Source organism: Chiloscyllium punctatum, chromosome 40 (genome assembly GCF_047496795.1).
Source record: "Chiloscyllium punctatum isolate Juve2018m chromosome 40, sChiPun1.3, whole genome shotgun sequence".
Taxonomy (NCBI): Eukaryota; Metazoa; Chordata; class Chondrichthyes; order Orectolobiformes; family Hemiscylliidae; genus Chiloscyllium; species Chiloscyllium punctatum.
In genome coordinates this window covers 15,294,492-15,314,764 of record NC_092778.1, presented here as the reverse complement: position 1 = coordinate 15,314,764, position 20,273 = coordinate 15,294,492, and the positions used below count along the sequence as shown (strand labels likewise).

At 41.6% G+C, this 20,273-nt stretch overlaps 1 protein-coding gene across 2 annotated transcripts in view; it reads left to right on the top strand.

Moving 5' to 3' along the window:
* Nucleotides 1–281: 281 nt before the first annotated feature.
* The window catches only part of slc29a4a (solute carrier family 29 member 4a), a 266,290-nt gene continuing 246,298 nt past the window's right edge, over nucleotides 282–20,273 (top strand). Inside the window, exon 1 of one of the 2 annotated variants that reach the window (XM_072559348.1) lies at nucleotides 282–299. The gene's annotated coding sequence lies outside the window, so the exon portion shown is untranslated. Of the gene's footprint in view, nucleotides 300–12,397; nucleotides 12,417–20,273 lie in introns of those variants that run through there. The other variant, XM_072559345.1, reaches the window with a different exon arrangement.

Genomic DNA, 20,273 nt, shown 5'->3' with positions numbered 1-20,273 from the left:
CAACAATTTGAATTTGGTCAATCAGTTTAAATTATGCCCCAAGATACAAAAATCCAATTGAATTTGAATTGTGCTGTTTTGATGACATCAAACCAATGAGACGATCCAATGTTTTGGGATATAAAAATCTGGCATTTTAAACAGTTAGCCCGAGCGGCAAAGAGCACCAACGAACACAGACTGCCTGCAAAACCATCCTTTGAAAGCTACCTGTGCACATGAAATCTGTGCAGCAGAAAACCAAAGACCCAGAAAAATCTACAGAGGAAGATTCAGAGGAGAATCAACACAGCTGACTGGTTTGAAATTTGAATTTTTTGCAAATCTTAATCGGAGGGTTCTATCGGATCAGTATATCATTGTAGAATGGGAGGTAGATAAATCGATCAGACAAAGGAGGATTACAGTGTAGATAGTTGTTGTTTAATGTTCTCTTTCTTCTTGGAGTTAAAGAATGTATTGTTAATTTTTTCTTTAAATAGTGGGTTTTGGTAGTCCTTTGTCACTCATAATTTTACAGATTACGAGGCGAGGTGAGCTTTTCTGTGTGTCTGGTTTAAATTAGCAGAAGGGTTTACCCCATGTCGTAACACTACACTGAGCTTTAAATAGGATGCCAGCAGACTGAATACCAGAAGATCCTGGCAGTGATGAACACTTCTCCCTCTCCTGCTGTTGATTCACCTGAGAAATGTGGCCAAGATCCGGGTTGTGTTTTAAATAAGGTGAAGATTGGAAGATTGTGTGAGCAAAGGCTGCAACAGACCAGGTGCCATGACTCTCACCTGCCAAAACATGTTACCTCAGAAAAGGAAATTTCACATCAGATGACAGTTAAGATGACATTTAATCGAGGTGCTCAAAATAATGACAGTTCTCTTTTCACGCAACTATCTTATTACTATTTAAAAGCATTTATGAGGTATTCAGGTTAAAAGATGAATACAGGATGATGCTGTGGGGTTTCCCAGATAGTGCAGAGACCCATCCTTCATCATTCGATAATGAATCATAGAATCCCTACAGTGTGGACGCAGGAAATTCAGCCCATCGAGTCCACACCAGTTCTCCACAGACATGCAAACTTCACACAGCCAATTACCCAAGGGTGGACTCGACTCCGGGTCCCTGGTGCTATGAGGCAGCAGTGCTAATCACTGAGTCACCACACCTCCTGTAATCGGCAGGATTGATTAATTCTCTGAAATTGTTCTATTATCGAAAGGAAATAATTGCATTTATAGAGCACTTCCAAAACCCCTAGAAGTTACAAAGCCCTTTACAGTCAATGAAATACTTGTTGAAGTGTAATCACTGCTGTAATGTAGGATGTGTGGCATCCAATGTACATTTAACAAGCTCCCATGGAAAGCAACATGATGACCAAGCAGCCCATTCTTGTGATGCTGATTGAGGGATATATACTGACCATGACACCAAAGATAACTCTTCCTCACAGTGCTACAGGATAGAGTCATAGACATGTACAGTGTGGAAACAGACCCTTCAGTCCAACCTGTCCATGCCGACCAGCTATCCCAACCCAATCTAGTCCCACCTGCCAGCACCCGGCCCATATCCCTCCAAATCCTTTCTATTCATATACCCTTCCAAATGCCTTTTAAATGTTGCAATTGTACCAACCTCTACCACTTCCTCTGGCAGCTCATTCCATATACATACCACTCTCTGTGTGAAAACGTTGCCCCTTAGGTCTGTTTTATATCTTTCCCCTCTCACCCTAAACCTATGTCCTCTAGTTCTGGACTCCTCGACCCCAGGGAAAATACTTCGTCTATTTATCCTATCCATGCCCCTCATAAGTTTGTAAACCTCTGTAATGTCACTCCTCAACCTCCAATGCTCCAGGGAAAACAGCCCCAGCCTGTTCAGCCTCAAATTCTCCAACCCTGGCAATATCCTTGAAAATCTTTTCTGAACCTTTTCAAGTTTCGCAACATCTTTCCGACAGGAAAGTTGCCTAACCAATGTCCTGTACAGCCGCAACATGACCTCCCAACTTCTATACTCGATACTCTGACCAATAAAAGAAAGCATACCAAACGCCTTCTTCGCTATCCAATCTACCTACGACTTCACTTACAAGGAGCTATGAACCTGTACTCTAAGGTCTCTTTATTCAGCAACACTTCCTAGGACCTTACCATTAAGTGTACAAGTCCTGCTAAGATTTGCTTTCCCAAAATGCAGCACCTTGCATTTAACTTAATTAAACTCCATTTGCCACTTCTCAGCCCATTGGCCCACTTGGTCAAGATACTGTTGTAATCTGAGGTAACCTTCTTCGCTGTCCACTACACCTCCAAACTTACTAACTGTACCTCTTATTCTCTCATCCAAATCATTTATGTAAATGACAAAAAGTAGAGGCCCTAGCACCGATCCTTGTGGCACTCCACTGGTCACAGGCCTCCAGTCTGAAAAACAACCCACATAGGTAGGTACAATCAGTTTACCAACTCTTCTGAATTATATCATTTCTGTAAGTGCAATTCTCCTTCTGCACTACACATCAACTTTGGTTTTATGTTCCAACGCTGGAGTTAAACTTGAACCCAGAACCTTGTAATTCAGAAACAATATTACCAACAAATTCATAACTAACATGGCTAGTAGCATTAATCCAGTTAAAATAGTGGGTAGTTACTTCCATTGCAAAGGTGATGAGGACTCTTTCTGATCAAAGAGTACAGAATTCCTATCTTCCAACTTGGAAAGGAGGGCTGCTTTTCTGGCTGAAAATTTGTCTGGATCAGTGCTGTCCAAAATTAATTTTCCAATCACTGCCATAAATATCACGGTGAGAAAAAAAGGCATTCAGAAGGAAATAAATACTTGCATTTATATAGCACCTTTCATGAATTCCAGGTACCCAAAGCTTGTGCCAACTATTAAAGGATTTCTGAAGGATTGTTGTTAAGTAAAAATTGTAGATTGAGAAGGGGAGAAAGACTTTGACTAATTGGAGGTCATTTGGAGGCAAAGATCATGTGATGGTACACCTAGGGATGATACAACTAGGAACTCCACAGTGTGTTTTGGAGCTTGTATTGTTAGTCTCTTATTGAAGAATATGAACTTTTCAGCTCAACTTTTTCATTTCTGTTCTTCCCAGAAGTTGATATTCAGAGTGAGTTTGCAGTCTGAAAATTTTGCTCATTACAAATATTCCATCAGGAGTGCTGCAACACTTAATGTGACTGATTTACCTGGAATTCCCTTGTGCAACTGTAAATGTCACTCATTTAATAAGCAAATTACTGCAGCTACTAAATTCCTCTCCATCACTTCAGCAATGACGATGGAACTGAACAGACTAACATTGCTAAATTAACAAAAAGGAATCTCCAGCAGGTTAAGATCTTGCATTCTGATTGATCATTTTGTGTTTGTTGATGTAGGCAAAGTGAGAAAGCTCTATGATTCATTGGTAGAATCTCAGATTCAAGAAGGGACTTTCCCCATACTGCTATGTATTGAGTTGTCCAGATGTAGGATAGAAGAGTATTTTGAGTGGAGAGGGTTACCTTCCCAGAAGGGTTCTGCTGATTTCCCATCCATTCCTTTAAATTCTAAGCAGCATTTTCTCAAGACCTTCAATAACGTGGTGTTTCAAGTTCAATACTGAAGACTGAACAGATGATGCAGAATCTATCAGCTTGTATTACACCGGAGAGTGCATTACAAGATTTCAAGAAGCTAGCTTTGTCTGTGCAAAAACTGTCGGTGACTTTAGCTTTTGAGATGTGCTAACCAGGGATTTGAACAATCTCTTTTCTGATAGGAGCAAGATAGTCGTGACTGAACACATTTTGATTTAACTTGCTGGTTGATATTTGAAAGCCTGTTTGTTGCATTGATATATATTCTTGGAGTTTCTGCTACAGCTAGCTGAATTGTGTGAGGGGAAAAAATAAATTGCAGTCCTCCAGCACCTCATTACATCCTCAAAAAAAAAATCCCAATGTGCATCTCGTTGCAATGAATTACATTTGGAGTGCAGCCATGTGATGTGTCAATATATAAGAGCAATTTCTTCAAATGTCTTCCTAGTTCTCACCAATACTATAGTGTCATCTACACTGTGCTGCCTGACTTGCCACAGTACCTTGATACATTGGCACAGTGTTTATAGTATGGGTGAGGTCATGTGTTCATTTGTGAGCTAGTCGTAGAAACAATTAACTGAAAACATTTCATAATAAACCAACTGGATCATAAGTGTCCTAGGGGTAAGGAGCCCCTATCTTTTCTGACCTACATGACTCTAGTTCCATACTATGCGGTTATTTCTTAATTAAACAAACAAATTATGGGGGGATTTGAGCTCTGCCCAGGACCCAGACAAAGTGGGGCACCTACCCTCCCTTCACCCCTTAAATTGCCAAAAATAGTTTTATCCCGGCTGCGATAGCCATTTTGCACCAAACTTGAGCAGTTTGTTGCACTTTACCATGACCAAAGGCAAGGGAGCAACAGACAGGGAAACCCCCCCACCCCACAGCAACAGATGCATCCACGGCCGCCCTGGGGGGCTTATCTACAGAGGCGAGCTTGGTCTCGGAGTTCATAAAACTCCGAGGGAGGATCGATGCATCGTTGGAGGAGACCCGGGCCAGGTTGGAATCGATCTCAGTCATACTACGAAAGCATGATCTGTGGATCCAGACTCTCAGGCAGTGTTTCGGGGGTGGGAGCAACAGGCCGCAGCATCCAAGACCGCGGTCAAATCTTCCGTGAGCCAGGCCCAGGCCCCGGAGCGCCTTGTGCAGGCCTTGGAGGAGCAGGTCGACTAGGTGTTGGAAGAATATCAGTTGCTAGGCCTTCCCAAACGGGAGGAAGAAGGCCAGCTCGTTAACTTCCTGGAGCAATGGCTCCCATAACTGCTGAGGCTGGAATCTGAGGTAGGCAGGGTGTGGGTTGAGCAGGCCCACCGGGTCAAAGTGTACAGGCCTGGGTCGGACCAGCACCCCCGCCTGGTTCTAGTGCCACTCCAGCACTCCAGTGACAAACAAATGTTGCTGGAGGCCTCGAAAGCACTGGGGAAGGATCCCCAGGCTATGGTGTACAAGGGATCAAGAATAATGCTCTTTCAGGACTTCTCCCCGGTCGTGATTCATAATGGGAAGGCATTTGATGAGGCAAAGAGGCGTCTGCGGGATCTGAATATTCACTACTCCATGTGATATCAGATAACACTGTGCTTCAACCATGGAGGGCCTGTGTTTAACTTTGAATTGCCGGAAAAGACAGAAGACTTTTTGGCCGCTGTAGAATAGACTGAATGGCCTGAATTATAGGGACAATTATTCTATTTTACCCCTTTTCCCTCTGCCCCTCCAGTCCCTTCCCCCTTTCTTTCTTTTCCTTATTTTTGTAATCTACTTGGTTTACCTAGTTGTTGGGGGGTGTTTTCAATTTTTCCTTTAATATATGTCGAGATTATAATTTTATATATTTTATCTCATGTTGCTGCTTTGCCAAGAAGCCTAGGGTAATAGTGTGGAAGGGATGGGTTGGATACCTACTTTTAATTTCCTTGTTATAAGATTTGGTATTTGTTTAATCTTACTTTGTGATGTCTGGGGTGAGGGCATGGCTCCAGCTGGAAGAAGTCATGGTGGGATTATTGGATGGTCGGAGTACCCCCAGTGGACAAGAGGAAAAGTTCCTTTTAATTGTGTTTTATGTTATTACTTCTTAGGAGTAGTTTTTAGCTGTTCTGATTTAGTAGTTTTAAAAGTGGTATTTTTAAATCTATGTGAATTGTTTACGGTCTTTACTTAGTACTCAATGAGTGGGGTTCTTCGTCCTGGGGGGTCTCAGACTCTCCTGGACAATAATGGGTGGGCATTTGTTTAAATGGTGCACCTGGAATGTTAAAGGGAGTCACACCAATTAAAAGGAAAAAGATACTGCCAAGTCTTAAAAAAGAGAAGGTTGATGTCGCCCTATTACAGGAAATGCACCTAACTGACAAGGAGCATTTGAAGCTGCAACAGGGAGGATTAGGCCAGGTGTTCTTCTCATCTTTTAACTTGAAAAAGTAGAGGAGTGATCATTCTCATCCGGAAGAATCTTCCATTTCAAATATTAAGCCAAATAAAGGATGCATCTGGGTAGTTTATTATACTTAAAGCTCTAATACATGGCGAGGAGTATGGGATCCTGAATGTATCTTGCCCTCCGGCAGATCCTTTTAAATTCGTAACAGATGCGTACTCCAGAATGCATCGTACAATTATAGGGGGAGACTTCAACCATATCACCGACCCCGAGGTGGACAAGATGCCTAGGGACTCTGCGGGTATATCTCTGCAAACTAGGCAGTTGGTAGATTTGAATAGGGAGTTAGGACTGGTAGATATGTGGAGATGTCTTCACCCTGAGGGTAGAGATTATACCTTTTATTCTAACCCACAGAAGTGCCATGCCAGAATTGATAAGTTTTTTGTCCCTTTGATCTTTTTGAATTCCGTACAATCCTGCAAAATAGGGAATATAGCTGCTTCTGACCACGTGGCAGTGTATGTGGAGGTTAAGGCCGGTGGTGATGAGATGGACTCCCAGCACTGGCGTATAGACCCTTTCCTATTGAAAGGTAGTAAGTTTGTAGAATACGTTTTGCAGGAATTTAAAGCGCTCTGGGATATTAACTTATGTATGGCCAGAAACTCATCGGTGATGTGGCAGACTGCCAAGGCTAACTCTGTGCAGTTGTTCGAGAACATAAGGCAGAACCTTCGGTGCTGGGAAGATCTCCCAATATCCTGGTTGAGGAGAATAGCTCTGGTCAAGATGAATGTTCTCCCTTGCCTTTTATACCCCATGAGAATGCTTCCTTTGATATTGCCGAGGCAAGCACTGCGTTGGCTTTATGCCTGGATCGGATCCTTTATTTGGCATCATAGATGGCCCCTTATCAAATTAGATAAACTGCAGCTCTCACAAGAAAGGGGGTGTCTAGATTTCCGAACTTTAGGAAGTACCAACTGAACTCTTTGCTATCATGTGTGGCTGATTGGGCCTGTTGTGATCCATGATCAATTTGGTTGGACATCGAGGCTTCCCAGGCAAAATGCCCCCTCATCAGCCTGTTGTTTATGGACAAGATGAGAACTATCACGGATCATTGTAAAAGCCCAATTGTCTGAAACAGTCAAAGCTTGGAGGATGATGCGTTAGGGTGAGGGTAATTTACAAAGCACCCCTCCCCATATTCACTCCTATAGTGGGAATGTTGGTATTTCAGTCAGGCTTGGTAGACACTGGTTTTAAACTTTGGGAGTCCAGAAGAGTCTCCTGCTTGGGAGATCTATTTGATGGGGAAGTCATGATGTCCTTCAAGCAGTTGCATCAGAAGTTTGGGCTACCTAGCAAGGACCTCTTCCAATACTTTCAAGTTCAAGACTTTAAACAAAAAAAGATCACGTTGAGGGTTAATCCTTACAAATTGGACATGGAGAGAATAGTGTTTCGGCCAGTGGGTGCCCTGGTCAGTACTCTCTATCACTTGCTAGGTAATAATGTGTCGAAGGACATGGAACAACTATATAAAACCTGGACTCAAGAACGAAGAGTGGAAATCTCCTCAGAGATGTGGGAGGACGTCTGGGAAAATGCTAGGAAGATCTCTATATGTAATAGGCCTCAAGCTATTCAATTGAAGATACTTCATATGGCACACATGGTGCCAGAATGGCTTGCAAAGTTTAAGATAGGAGTGCCCCCAGTGTGCCCTAAGTGCAAAATAGAAGTCGATACTCTCACTCATTGTTTGAGGACATGCCAAAAGATCTGCAGGTACTGGACAGTGTAGCGAATGCCTTGGCAAAGATCTTGGGAACTGAGATTGGGTTGGATCCAGTGTCTCTCCTTTTGGGTTCTCCAAACTTTCCCTCTCTAGATGTACATGGGCAGAAACTGTTTACTATCCTCTCTTTTTGTGCGCGGAAAAACATTTTAGTGAGCTGGATATCGGAGAGTCCCCCAGGAAATCTTAGCAGGACTTATAGACTTAATGGTGAGGTCCTAGGGAATGTTGCTAAACAAAGAGACCTTGGAGTGCAGGTTCATAGCTCCTTGAATGTGGAGTCGCAGATAGATAGGATAGTGAAGAAGGTGTTTGGTATGCTTTCCTTTATTGGTTAGAGTATTGAGTACAGGAGTTGGAGGTCATGTTGTGGCTGTACAGGGCATTGATTAGGCCACTGTTGGAATATTGTGTGCAATTCTGGTCTTCCTATCGGAAGGATGTTGTGAAACTTGAAAGGGTTCAGAAAAGATTTACAAGGATGTTGCCAGGGTTGGAGAATTTGAGCTACAGGGAGAGGCTAAACAGGCTAGGGCTGTTTTCCCTGGAGCGTCGGAGGCTGAGGGTGACCTTATAGAGGTTTACAAAATTATGAGGGGCATGGATAGGATAAATAGACAAAGTCTTTTCCCTGTGGTCAGGGAGCCCAGAGTAGAGGGCATAGGTTTAGATGAGAGGGGAAAGATATAAAAGAGACCTACTGGGCAACTTTTTCACACAGAGGGTGGTGTGAGTATGGAATGGGCTGCCAGAGGAAGTGGTGGAGGCTGGTACAATTGCAGGATTTAAAAGGCATTTCGATGGGTATATGAATAGGAAGGATTTGGAGGGATGTGGGCTGGGTGCTGGCAGGTGGGACGAGATTGGGTTGGGATATCTGGTCGGCATGGATGGGTTGGACCGAAGAGCCTGTTTCCATGCTGTGCATCTCTATGACTCTTGAACTGGCATAGGATAGTCATGGAACATATTCCCCTGGACATCCTTACAAATATGGTGCACCAGAAAACAGGATTGTTTTATCGAAAATGGCAGCCTTTCTTGAGTTGTATCGATGTAGAAGTATCGGCCATATTATCTAGGGCCTTTGTCTGACTGTGAGGATGATGTCTGTCGGTTCGGGGACCCCTGGGTGGAAGAATCCCGTATAAATACGGGTCTACTTGCTATTGCTACCACTGATGGAGAGCTGCGATGAGAGTGTGTTGAGTGTTTTAACTTTATTGAATGTGAATTAAGCTATCTTATTATGACTTGGTATAATTCTGTTTTGAAAGCTTTTTTTTTATTTCTTTTTTTGTTAGTTTTTTAATACCCTCATTTGTGTTTTGGTCGTTTGTAGAGTAGATTAGTAGCCTGTTTTCTTTATTTATATTGTTGTTGCTATTATATTATAAAGTGGTTACACTATTTTGTACTAATTTTGTAATTTTGTAAAAGTATCTAAAAACTTTACAAAAAAAAGGCAAGCAAATTATTCAATTGCTATAGAGTTCAGTAACAAGGGGAAAACAGCTAGATTTCAATGCAACGAGGCAGACTTAAGTAATTTTAACCCAGTCAACCTTTTAAGCACTTCTCAGTAATATCTGGGGAATTTGCGTTGACTAGCCAAACAACAATCTTAAATTGTTAAGCTAACATGTAGTCCATACCTTAATCCTTTGTATGCCTTCATTATTGGAATGTTATGGGGAAGATTGAACTTTTTAGTGCCAGTGCAATAGTAGAGCTCATGTATAATGTGGGTGGGGCGAAATGTATAGCCATAGTGTATGACTTGAACTTCTACATCAACTTCACTTTCTGCCGAATCCCCATTTCCATTGATTCCCTCAATACCTAAGAATGTATCATCTCTGCCTTTGATATACTCAACAACTAGGCAGCTACAATCCTTTTGGTGATATTTTCAACACTGAGTAAAATGGCTCCTGACCTCAGCTTTAAATGCACTACTCCTTAATCTGAGACTACAGCCCCTAGTTTTAAAACTTTCCAGCCAGGTGAGACAGCTTTCTAGCATGCACTCTATCATGTTGCAAGAGTGTTTACATTCCAAAGGGATCACATTTCAATCTTTTCATGTCCTGTGCATATAGTTTCATTCACACAATCGCCCATCATAGAACAGTCCTCTCATCCCTACAAACAAGCTAATGAAACTTCACTGCAATCCCTCTCAGGAAAATATATCCTTTCTTAGGTTAAAAAAAAACTGCACATTCGCCAATGGTGTTACCAATGCCATTTACAGTGTAACTAAGAAAGAGTCAAACGACCTGAAACGTTAACACTGATATCTTTCCACAGATGCTGCCAGACTTGCTGAGCTTTTACAGCGATTTCTGTTTTAATAACTGCAGGAAGACTGCCTAACATGTGCATTTCAATATGCTTGCAATAAAATCTAACATGCCCATTGTCTTCCTGTTACCTGTATATTAACTTCTGTGAATAATGTACAAGGTAATTCAAGTCCCTCTGAACACCAACATTTACTTATCTCTCACCTTCAAAAATATTCTCCTTTTTCATTTTGCCTAACAAGAGGGTAATTTTCATATTTTCCTAATTATACAGGATTTGTCACCTTCTGGTTTGCCATAAGTGACAAGATTTTACAATGGCTGATGGCAAGAAGCAAGTAACATGTGCACCACACAAGTGCCAGGCAGTGGCCATTTCCAGCAAGAACGAATCTAACCATTTCCCCTTGACATGCAATGGTATTACCATTGCTGAAGCACCCATGATCAGCATCCTAGAGAGGGTTATCATTGACTGAATACCAAATTGGATCAGCCATATAAAGGCAAAGTTGCTATAGTCCTAATGGACCCTAGGGCTGCTCTCTCATTAGAGAAAGAGATTTAATCTGAAGTCACCATTCCCCAGGTGAATGAGAAGTTGAGGAGGAAAGTCCTTCATGGCAATCTCAGCTGGTGTGGGAATTGAACCCACACTGTTGGTAGAGTAATTCACATTTTGCAAAGAAAAGTTTAAGGAGGAGTTTTCTGTACTTAGGGCCAGCAGCAAAGTAAGTTTTTGCTCTGTAAGCAATGAAGTAGTTTGGAGGTGGATAAAAGGAACTGGAAGATGGATCATCACTGGGCATCCTAGTCCCTTAACAGTCCCTTCTCTATTAAGTTCAGCAGGCAAGACAAGCTTCCAAGCAAGTACAACTTATTGAATATTTGCTTTAAGGACAAAATAAATAAGATTGAACAAGGCTAGAGTTTCAATCACATTAATTTGGTAAATTATCCAAAACATTGACATTGATTAGCACAGTAGATTACTTAAAATGATCAGCTATTGCTGATCAATTGAAGTTGGCAATTTACACTAAAAATCTGAACTGTCTAATAACTAGAATTAAGTGAATAAGCCATTCAACAAAGTCTAAACATATGGCCCTGATAAATGATCTCACCCAGTATGTTAATGCATTTTTGAACATTGCTGAGTATTTTCAGTGTGTTCTGATGATATTAAGTGGAGCTATTTGTTCAGAACATTAACCAGAGCAAACTCATCGGAAAGTCAAAATATTATGAAATGTACCATGACATGCTGGCATTTTAGCATTTTCTGTTTTTATTTTGTACTCATTGGCATGAGCTTTAATGCACAAGCACGCACAAGAGTGTGGGGTGCAACAGTGCACAGGAAGACCAGAAGTGTGTTTCAGAGGCTAATTAACACAGTCACTCCATTAACATATATTTCCATCTTTATAGTTGATACAGTTCATTGCTGTCATTGAACATGATGACAGCCTGTTAAATGATGTTAACTTCAGAATTAAAATGAATATTCTAGTTATACAAGGTGAAGCAGTTGGAGAAGGGAAAGAGAGCAAAGTAGGCAGATAGCCAAAAGTTGTACTCCCTTGTAGTTATGCTGCTGGGACACAGGGAGACCTATAACAGGAGGAATAAGGCACTTTCTTTTTGCTTTATTCTTTTAAGAGAAATGGGCACTGCTGACAATGGCAACTTTTGTTGGCTATCCCTTGAACTGGGTTGCTTGCTGTGCCATTTCAGAGGGTAGTTAAGCCATCCACCTTACTCTGCAGTAACATGTAAACCAGGCCACGTACGGGTGGCAGATTTCCTCCCTGAACATTATTTGTGAACTGCTCGGATTTTCTTCAATCCAAGGAGGGCCTCATGTTGGAATAGGAAATACAATTTTCTATGTTGGTGGAGGCCAAAATCAGTCAGTTCTATAAGGAAAAGTCAGGGATTCTTCTGATGTGGTCTAATGGATAGGCCCAAAGATGGTGACCTCACTATTCTGCAAGCCCACCAAATGGCCAAAAAAATGAGAATGAATCCATTGACTATGTTAAGTTATTCAAGATGGAGGTCAAAAGAGTACAGCAAGTGCAATAAATGGCCAGCAGGGGCAGCTGGGCACTACAGTAGAAACAGAAATATGCTGTAGAAGAGTCATATTGGATTCAACATGTTAACTGTTCCTCTCTTCACAGATGCTGCAAGACTGACTGATTTTCTCCAGCATTCTCTGATCCTCTCAGATTTCTAGCACCTGCAGTACTTTGCTTTTATTTGAGGTGAGAGCTATAAATGTGGCCAACTGGGATACTTTAAAAATACCAGAAGGCAGAGGCATGTTCATTATTGTAGAAGCAAAGTAAGTGTCCTGTGAAAGGAAAATGCTGTAAAGGTGGAAATTATAACACGAATCAAATTTTAGGAAATTAAGGATGAAGAAGAGAAAATTAAGACAACATTTTTAGGTTTTTTTATTCACTCATGGAACGTGGGTATCTCTGGCTGGGCCAACATTTATTGCCTGTCCCTAGTTGCCCTTGAAAAATTGGTGGTGAGCTGCCTTTTTGAACTGCTGCAGTCCGTGTGTTGTAGGTAGACCCACAATGCTGAGAGGGAGGGAATTCCAGAAGGTTGACATTGCCACAGTGAAGGAATGGTGATATATTTCCAAATCAGGATGGTGAGTGGCTTGCAGGCGAACTTGCAGGTGGTGGTGTTCTATGTATATGCTGCCCTTGCCTTTCCAGATGGAAGTGATCATGGGTTTGGTTGGTGCTGCTTAAGGATCTTTAGTGAATTTTGCAATGCAAGTCATAAATAGTACACACTTCTGCTACTGAACATTTATTGGGGAGGGGATAGATTTTTGTGGATACCAAGCAGGATGCTTTGTCCTGGATAGTGTTGAGGTTTTTGAGTGTTGTTGGAGCTGCACCCATCCAGGCAAGTGGGGAATACTCCATGACATCCTGACTTATACCTTGTAGATTTATTCCTTTTAGGAAGTCACGAGATGAGTTGTTACTTGTTGAAGTACTCCTAGTTTCTGACCGGCTCTTGTAGCCACTATTTATTATCATGAATCCAGTCAAGTTTCTGGTCAGTGGTAACCCTCCAGGATGTTGATAGTGGGGGAATTCAGTGATGGTAACACCATTGAAAGTCAAGGGATGTTAGTTAGATTGTCTCTTATTGGAGATGGTATTGCCTGGCACTTGTGTGTTGCAAACGTTGCTTGCCATTGTCAGTCCAAGCCTGGATATTGTCCAAGTATAGGTGCATTTGAACATGGACTGCTTCAGTATCTGAGCTGTTGTAAATGTAACTGAATATTGTGGATTCATCGGTGAACATTCCCACTTCTGACCCTGTGATTGTGGGAAAGTCATTGATGAAGCAGCTGAAGATGATTGGCCCAAGGACACTGTACTGAGGAACTCCGGCACAGATGTCCTGGAGCTGAGGTGACTGACCTCCAACAACCACAAACATCTTTCTATGCTCCAGGGATGACTCTAACCAGTAGAGAGTTTGCCCCCTGATTCCCATTGGTTCCAATTTTTCTAGGGTACCTTGGTGCCAAACTTAGTCAAATGAGTTTTTGATGTTGAGGGTTGTCACTCTCACCTCACCTCTGGAATTCAGCTCTTTTATTGATGTTTGAACCAATGCTGTAATGAGGTCAGGAGCTGAGAGGTCCTGGCTGAACCCAAACTGGGTGTCACTGAGCAGGTTATTGCTGAGCAGGGTCTGCTTGATAGCACTGTTGATGATGCTTTCCATCACTTTACTGATGATCAAGAGTAGGCTGATGGCATGGTGATTGGCTGGGTTTGATTTGTCCTGCTTTTTAGATACGGGATGTACTTGGGCAATTTTCTACATTGTTGAGTAGATGCCAATGTTGTAACTGTTTTGGAAGAGCTTGTCTAAGGGAGTGTCAAATTAGGGACTCGACCTAGGACTGAATCAATCTTGATGAAGGGCCTATGTTTGAAACGTCAGCTCTCCTGCTCCTTAAATGCTGCCTGACTGGCTGTGCTTTTCCAGCACCACACATTTTGACTCTAGGGGAGTGTCAGGTTCTGGAGCACAAGTCATCAGTGCTATTGCTGGAATGTTGTCAGGATCCATTGTTTTGCAGTATTCAGTGCCTCCGACCATTTCTTTATATCACATGGACTGAATCCATTGGTTGGAGATTGGCACCTGTGATGCTGGAGACTGCTTTAGGAGGCTGAGATGGATCATCCACTTCTGGTTGAAGATTGCTGCGAATGCTTCAACCCTCTCTTTTACACTGATACACTGGGTTTTTCCATCATTGAGGATGGGGATATTTGTGGAGCCTCCTTCACCAGTGAGTTGTCACTTGTGACTGGATGTCAGAAGATTTCAGAGCTCAGATCTGATCTGTTGATTGTGGGATCACATAGTTCTGTCTATCACTTGCTGATGATGCTGTTTGCCATGCAAGTAGTACAGTTTGGTAGCTTAACTAGGATGACTCCTCACTCTGAGGTGTGCCCAGTACTGCTCTTGGCATGCCATCCTGCACTCTCCATTGAACCAGAGTTGATCCTCTTGCTTCACTGTAATGGTTGACTGGGGGGTATGCTGGGCCATGAGCTTCCAGATTGTGTTGGAGTACAATTCTGCTGCTGAAGATGAATGTAAAGAGTGTCAACAAAGTTTTTGGATAATCAACTTAAACATACAGGGACATGAAACAGAATTTACACTTAAAATAGAAGCTGCTAGTGGACAACTTGCTGTGGTTGAAGTCTGTGAAAGTTTGACTTGCAAACTTTAAACTCCAAGGTCCAGGAGGCGTGGTTTTTCAGCTGTGTGGCCAAGTCTTGCAAAACTCGGTTACAAACGAGAAATATCTAACTATGCTATTAGCAATATTAGCCTGAGGTATAGAATTGAAATTCCATTAGTGTCTACAAGATAGAAGACAGGAGTGTTGGAAATACTCCTGACTTTCCTGGATGAGTGCAGCAATACTCGAGTGCACCCTATCAACACCTTCAACATTCATTTCTTTCACCATCAATGCACACCGGCAGCAGTGTATGCCATCTACAAGATGCACTTCAGCAGCACACCAAAGCCTCTTTGACAGCATCTTTGAAGCCCACAACCTCTACCACCTAGAAGGACAAGGGCAGCAAGTGTATGGAAACCTCACCACCTAGAAGAATCCCTGCAAGTTGCATACCATCTGAATATGTACCAGTGTTCATTGCATTGTCAAAATCCAGGAACTCTTTTCCAACCAACATGAGCTTATATCATAGACTGAAGTAGTTCAAAATAGTGGCTCACCACCGCCAGTGATGGGCAGTGAATGTTGGCCTTGTCAGTAATGTCTGCTTCCCATAAATAAATGGAAAAAGCAGTATACTTTGTCTAACTTATTTGACAGTGACAAAAATGAAAACCTGAGTGGCTGGATACCAGATCACAAGGACACAGTAAAAAGCCTTTCTGCTGAGGCCACTATAAGTCAGCTACAGCTCACTAATGATATTGTTCCATGCCTCCTCAATGGCAGAGTGAAAACCTGGCTCCGCTCCCACTTTTCCATTATGTCATTCCGAACAAAAGTGAATAATAAAACAAAATAGCCTCGATGCGGCAATGTTTGGTTTGGCTGACTTATACTGTTCAGTTCAAATTGGATTAGACCCTTAGTGCTGAGAAATCACCTTCTATCCCATTACTGGATTAGAGAAATTACTTTTATATTAATGGCATTAAGCTAACTATGTGCAGTAATTAATTTTACTCAAATTGATCTTGTTCCACTTTCTAGCAGTATTGCATATAGAAACAGCCACAATGTTAAGAATATTTAGTTTGCTTTTCTTGCGATTCAGTTGATATGTTTGATGTTCAATATTGTACTTAACACACAGATCACAACAGTCCTAGGTTCAGTTCCTAATATGTGACTTAGTGGATCTTGTTAGCTGAGCTACGGTTTGATCTCAGCATCACTGGAGTAGGAGCAGGGAAGAAAATAACTGCCCAGGGTTCCTGAGCTTAGTCCAGTGATTACCTGCTGGAATGTGTTCATGTGGACATCAGATGAAACCTGGATCAGAGCTGTGATGCCCCTTGTATTTGGGAACATTGAAAGACAGACAACAAAATAGGTTCAGTCCCTCAAGTCTGACGTTCCTTACAATATGATCTTAGCCTATTTATCTCTGCCCTGATTTGATATTCCAATTAAATCGCTAGATGTTGCTTGCTGTGCATACTCTCACACAAAGAGTGTCAAATCAAATTTGGTACTGAAGGCTGAGTGGAGTTGGTAGAACTGTCCTCAGCCAATTCAGAAGAGGTAGGATAAAGCTTTAAGAGGTACTTTAAAATGGAAAGCTCTTACAAAATGTGAATGCAAAGACACTTCTTAGCTGAACTGTTGATCTTCTGCGTAGTTGGAAGGATTTCTGATTAGATTCCCTACAGTGTGGAAACAGGCCAACACCAACCCTCCAAAGAGTAACCCACCCAGAGCCATTTCCCTCTGAGTAATGCACCTAACACTATGGGCAATTTAGCAGAACCAATTCACCTTGCCTGCAGGAGGAAACCCACACAGACACTGGGAGAATGTGCAAGCTCCTGAGAGACAGTCGCCCAAGGCTGGAATTGAACCCAAGACACTGGCGCTGCAAGGCAGCAGTGCTAACCACTATGCCACCCTATTTGTGTTGTTTTCCACTTTTTACTCTGGATAGGTTTAAGCTCAATTGACTAGTTTACTCTCACTGAAAAACCCTCACTTCTTGAGAAAGTTTCCATTTGTTCTGATAGTTGCTGGATTTTATAGCACGCTAAGCACTACAAGCAGAAAGCCTTTCTTCCAAATACTTTAGCTTTAGAAATTCAATCCATATTTCTACTGATTTTCTTTGCCTCTTAGATGTGTTTTTAGATTCTAGCTGTCAAATGGCAACATTGAATAGTAAATGAACAAGCTGATAAGTATTATTATTGTATCATGGTTATTAAACAGTTATTTTGAATTCTCTAGTCTACACAATATGTTATAAGCTGATATACAGCAATTATTTTTCTATTATCACATGGGTAGCTGGAGAGTTTATACTTTGAAAGCTTTCCACAGATTTATTTTGAAGCTTGTTTGAAAGGTCTTCATTGTGTGAAAGCATCAGGTTGAATCGAATATTTTGAAAAGGAGCAAACTGATTTTAAAAAAAAGATATTGGAACCTGGAATATGTAACTGTTTTGATGAGAAAGACTTCCAATTACCAATCTATCTGAAAAAGGCAGGCAACATGCTTAAATCCACATTATATGTGCCTTGTGTCACTTGGCTCCTCTCTCAAGCTTGAAAAATAACCGATAGTAGTGTCATTGTCATGATGCTGGGCAAACAGTCCAGAGTTTAAGTTACAACACAGCAAGTTGTAAAATTAAATTTAACAAATTTGATGATTTATGGTCTAACACTAGGAGTGAAAATGTCTATAAAGACCTGACTACTTCACCCATGCCTTGAAGCATCCTACCTGGTCTATGTTTCCAGTACGTGGTTCACTAACAAGTCACTGAATTATCCGGGATAGTCAATAATTGTGTCTTTGCCAGCATTGCCCAGATCCTGAAGATAAGTTTCAAACAATGTCCTTCCCTTGTCTTGAGTGGCATATGTTCTGATTGCAAGCCAGTTTTTAATGCCTTGTGAATAAAATGCGGGAGTCAAGTGGAAACAAGTGCTTCATGTTGTCACAGTAAGTATTCAAAGGCTGTGGGATTGCCTCCTCATCATACATACATGTATATTTGGATGTTTGTTCTGAAGTGCTAGTCTACACTTTTGCATTATATTAAGTCACGGTCAAGAGAGAGACTTTGCCTCTGGGATTCAAAGATCTAGTGGGAAGTGAACTTAATCTGTGCCTCATCACAAATTAACTCTCATCAACTGGATATTTATTTTATTTCCTATCTTTCTGTTGATTTGTTATGACTATAAATCACACTATATATATTGTACAATGCAGTGTGATAAACCCAGGCTAAAGGTTTGAATTAACTTACGTGCAAAAACATGTGGGATTTTGACAAGGATTAAACACTAATAACTGCTGAGAAGCTTTTCTTTGTCAGTGATGGACAGCTAAGGGAAAGAAGCAAGAGGGGAAGGAAAAGATTGGCCCCAAACAAATGCCAGTCTGTGTTATTTACTGACTAATCTATTTAATGGAGTTTAACTTGAATATATAGTTTGTCTTTGTCAAGATTTGGAAATTGGTTTTAAATCCTTGAATATAGATTATTCTTTACAGTTTTCATACACATGTTTTCATCATAATAACTTCTCATAAAAGCTCAAAGGCACTGTAATTTAGAATATGACATTTCTAAATTCAAATTCAGAGTAACGTAGAGTGTGTAAATCTTCCTGCATTTAAAAAAAACCTTGTTTCAAACTTTAAACAGTTTGCTGGATCTTGAAAGCAAATCTCCTGTACTGCTCCTAGATTTCTGGTAAGAGCTCAGACCCATGTCGGCTGTTTTTGTTCAAACTCATAAATCTGGTCATTTAATCAGACAGGCTTCTCTCTCCAGTCCCCATAGCTTTTGACATTTTGCAGCCAATTCAATTTCATGATTAGTTTTCTGAAGCAGATTAATCCTGGGATGAATCAGAGATTGGCAGAGGCTGGAGTCATTATGTAAATGGTTGTGTTTGAGTTTGGGCACATTTAAAAAAAAAACTTCCATTAGACTGTGACAAAGAAAAATGGCAAACCAATGTATTCATAGCTGTCTGGGCTTTCAGATTGCCTGGAAGGAGTGAGAACAAAGTGAATTGTAGTTGGATAGCAAAACATTATTAATGTGATTACATTTCAAAAGGTGAAGTTGTAGAGGACAAAGTGGTGAAATTTCAGCATCAGTTTCCTCAATGCGGTTTCACTTCTTTCAGTTGGATGCCAAACATCCATTTATTAATGTTTAATAAAAGCAGAGAAAGCTGGGAAATATAACTGAAGCAGAGAGCATCAGTCAAGATCAGAGACAGGTTTACAGATAGGAAACTGGAGCTGTGTTTTCTTTGTGCTAGTCTGGAGGTCCCTCTCTTTACAGATGTTGGCTGACATACTGTGAATTTCCAACATTTTCTCTTTTCACTTCAGATTTACAGCATTTTCAATTTGGTTGGAATAATTCTGTTGTTCATGACCCTCCTATTGGGAGGAACCTTATAGAAAGACATGCGGACAAAGTTAGTTGGGCGGGTGGCAAATGTTCAGGGCTGAATCTTATTGCATTTTGACTAAGTGTCAATTTTGTGGAGATTCACGGAGACTTCCTCTCTGTGAGGCCTAGTGAGAGTTCTCGCCACATCCGATGCTAGCCTGACTCTATCCCACTCCAGACCGCCAGCACTCACTCTAATCTTTCTTCCTTGTCCACCTACCCTGGAGGTTCATACCTGGCAGCAATTTCCAGAAACAGAAGTCATGCAGTGGCTTGATGATCGATATGGGCAGGACTTTCCAATAACTGCGCAGTTCAGAGGGAATGTTGTTCACCACTCAGTGGATACCATGGGATAGACTGACCTCCTTTATGCCCGTCACATATTGGCGTACCCAGAGAACCACTGGCATTCCGAAGCTACCTGCTTCCAGATGAATTTGGAAGGATGCTGGACAGGAGGAATTTGCACTCTGAATTTCTGATAGGGACCTGGAGGTCCTGCTGGACAGGAGCACTGTTTGCCTCCAGGAGCCCCAGCTGAGCAGACCGCAGAGAAATCCATCCTGGCTTGAGGTTGCCATTCAGATCAGTGCCGTCTCAACAACCTGGAGGGATGCCCTGGAGGAGGAAGGTGAATGACCTTTTCTGTTCTGCAATGGTAAGTGCCACACTCTTCCTACCTACTGTCTACTTTCTATCACACTCACACTATCTTTGCTACTACACACATCTCTCGTCAATCTCTCTTGCGGGGATGCTGAGACACCCCATGTCCTGCCAACCGAATAAGTACCACTCTTCATTCCACTGCAACTTGACATTAAATCCATTCATTGCACACCAATGGCTATAATGTCTTCTCTCTCGTGTATCTTCCAGGAT